We start from the raw sequence: 3,544 nt of genomic DNA, 5'->3' as shown, positions 1-3,544 counted from the left end.
AAAAAAAAAAACAAAAAGAAAAAGCACCACTATTCCTCTTAATTAAACTAAATGTCATCTATTTTGTTTATTTATTTTATCAAAGCAATCTATTCCATCTCTTAAACTAGATGTCATCTATTTCATCTATTTATTTTATCGTAGCAAATAATTAAATCAAAATCTGAATCTAAATCTATCGCCCACCTAGCAATAAACCACTTTAAACACAATGTCACACATCATAAAAAACAAAGCAATCCAGGAAGTTGGGAAAGCGCGATAAAATAATTAAATCAAAATCTGAATCTAAATCTATCGCCCACCTAGCAATAAACCACTTTAAACACAATGTCACACATCATAAAAAACAAAGCAATCCAGGAAGTTGGGAAAGCGCATAACCAACGAATTACTCTAAATGTGTCAATGCTCTTTCAGTTATGAAATGTCCCCATAATTATCCAAACAGATATTTATGCGTAGCTGGGTATTTCAAAGTCAAAGCCAACCTCAAGATTTTCACATCCTGAGGGTGCTCCGCCTGTTATCGACCTATTTTATTTTCCGGCTTAACAAGAACAGACTCAGCGATTTATGTGGTCACAGATAGACGGTGCGATTTCTGTGGTCACAGATAGACAGGTATGTTTTCTGCATGCTCCTGTTTTGCTTTTATAAGGTTGCTTTTCCTGATCACTGTGTTTGGAACTCTGCACTGCAGTGGTTCTGTTCACAGTCTTATTTTTCGAGGATTCTGTTTATCAAAATAGTTTAATGAGATTTGTTTTCTGCCAACAGAATTTGTTTCTGTGTAGAGCTAGGGTTTTGGATTTCCCGGTTTGATTTAAGATTGCCCGGCAATTTTATTTTTTACACTTCAATTTATTGGGTGGCTTTCTGAATCTGGCGGCTCTGTTTTTTCAGTATCTCTGGAGCGAAAATGCTGTCAGTGTCGTCAGTAATCCCACAGGAAGCAAAGTCTTATGTCTTTGCTGTCTGTTCGTCTTCCGAATTTAGGGAAAATCTCCATTTCTGTGTCTTCCTATAGCCCTGCAAGGGTTTCTGTTTATTTGAAGAGGAACCTAATTTGGAATTCCGGGGTTAGGGTTTCCTTTACTTTATAGGAGGTGGAGAAATGCCTGGTGTAGAATATGACACCTGTGATAAGGACAGGGAGCCCTTTGTGGAACTGGATCCCACTGGTAGGTATGGTCGCTATGAAGATTTGCTGGGCCGTGGTGCTATGAAGAGGGTATACCGAGCTTTTGATCAAGAAGAGGGTATTGAGGTTGCGTGGAACAAGGTGCCTCTGCAAAACCTAGATGATGCTTCCATACAGAGGATCTATGCAGAAGTCCGTCTGTTGAAATCTCTGAGGAACAAAAACATAATTATGCTCTATAATGCATGGCTGGATAAAAAGACAAGTCATGTGAATTTCATTAATGAGGTCTGAATCCAAGTCATGTGAATTTCATTACTGAGGTCTGTACCTCGGGTACTCTGAGAGAGTACCGCCAAAAGCACCGTCATGTCTCCACGAAGGCTTTCAAGAATTGGGCACTTCAGATACTGGGAGAATTGCATTATCTTCATAATCATGAGCGTTGTGTAATTCACATAGATTTAAATTGCAGCAATATTATTGTGAATGGCAATAGTGGCGTTCTGAAGATTGGGGATCTGGGTCTTGCCACTACCCTGGGAAATGATCATTGTGCACACACTGTCCTCGGTACTCCGGAATTCATGGCCCCAGAATTATATGAGGAGGATTATAATGAGCTTGTAGAGATTTATTCCTTCGGCATGTGTTTGCTGGAGATGGTTACTTTGGAAATTCCTTATAGTGAATGCCGTAGCGTTGCTCAAATTTATAAGAAGGTGAGTTCTGATATAAGGCCTGCAGCGTTGGAAAAGGTTACCAATCAAGAAATGAGACAGTTTATTGAAAAATGCCTGGCAGCAGCACCGGTGAGGCCTTCTGCTGCAGAACTTCTGATGGACCCATTTTTTAAAGGAGTACAAGAATGCACCTATTAGGTGCCAAGTTGCTTTACTGAACAGGATAGATGCATTTCTGCCTATTTATTTTGCCAATTTGCTTTTGAGATCTGCCCATTTTCTCAAGAGTTAATGCGAAGAAAAGTTGTTATAGATAACTATAACACAATCTAGAAGATACATGAGATAAATGATAAATGATATTATAGGTCTATATATTTATAAGCTCATTTGGCCACATTATTTTGCTATTTTTATGATAAAATTATTTGGATTTTTTATTTTTTTGTGGAAAAAGTATTTTATCTACAAGTATTAAATTTATTGGCATTCAATTATTTTAAATTTGATTGGTTGGTAATTTAATTTATTATAAAGTGGAAGATTCGTCCTACTAAAATATTGTATTTTATGTTTAGAATATAATGCATCCATTATAGATTATAAGGTTAGATTCTTATATAATGCAATTTAATTCAATATTATAATTATGCATTTGAAAAATGAATCCATTGTTTTGAATCAAGGAATAATCCAAACTTAAAATTAAACATGTAAGAAAAGCTAAGCTACTTCAACCACTTAATATGAAACATTTAGTAGAAACTCTAAACTATGGCTATGTCTTTGTAGGTAGCAAAAGACTCTAAGAGATTTATGGTGGTGTAAAGTATTAGAATCCGCAAAAGCAAATTTTGAAAAGTGAAAAACATCTCAATGGTTCCAACTGCACACTTGCACACTTGAACTGAGTATTGCATTTAAAGTAATATTTTTGGGACATGGTTAGAATTAATGTGTCCATTTTATCTCCACAATTATTAGAATTTCAATTGAATTTAAAGTGTAAGTTATTTTTAATTAGATTCTAGTTATTGATAATTTATTCTATTTTTATTACAAGTTTATGTTGATATAATCTTTCCTTTTCATAATAACATTAGACAATGATACCTTCTTTTCAAGCATATTTATAAGATAAATATTTTACAATCATTTTCTTTTTTTATTAATTGCTATATGTCCCAGTACATATCAACCATATATCTAACTCCATTTTAAAATCGTCTTTCCCTTAATTAATTGTCATATGCCCCTATACATATCATGACCATATACTAATATACCCTTTTAAATCACCATATACTAATATACACTTATAAATCAATTGTCTTTCCCTTAAGAAATTGTCATATGCCCCTGTACATATAAGAACCATATATCTACCCTCACTTTGAAAGGATGGAAACATAGATTAGTTTTCACAAATTCATATTATAAAATTACCATATTGAAAATGCATCTTTTGCAATGTGCTCATTTTGTCTTCTACAATGATTAGAATTGAGCTACTAGATTTCCATGTTTTTGTTATATGGTAAATTTAGAAAATTGTAAGTTTCTAATAATTCTAATATTTATCCTTTTAGGCAATGATTAGAATCAGCCACTAGCTTTGTTGTTTGATATATGGTAAATTTTAAAAAGTACAAATTGCTAGTAACTCTAATTTTAACATTTTGTTGCTGTTCTAAATGCTTAGAAATATAACATTTTT

The 3,544-nt window shown here is 33.7% G+C and overlaps 1 pseudogene; it reads left to right on the top strand.

Moving 5' to 3' along the window:
• Window positions 1-1,117: 1,117 nt before the first annotated feature.
• LOC149201310 (putative serine/threonine-protein kinase WNK11 pseudogene) lies at window positions 1,118-2,025 on the top strand (annotated as a pseudogene).
• Window positions 2,026-3,544: the final 1,519 nt, after the last annotated feature.

This window comes from Pinus tabuliformis, chromosome 2_1, assembly GCF_031772625.1.
Source record: "Pinus tabuliformis cultivar Carrire ecotype Pingquan chromosome 2_1, CPIR1, whole genome shotgun sequence".
In the NCBI taxonomy this organism is placed as follows: Eukaryota; Viridiplantae; Streptophyta; class Pinopsida; order Pinales; family Pinaceae; genus Pinus; species Pinus tabuliformis.
Note: the sequence above shows the minus strand (reverse complement) of the source record. Positions and strands in the feature narration are given on the sequence as shown.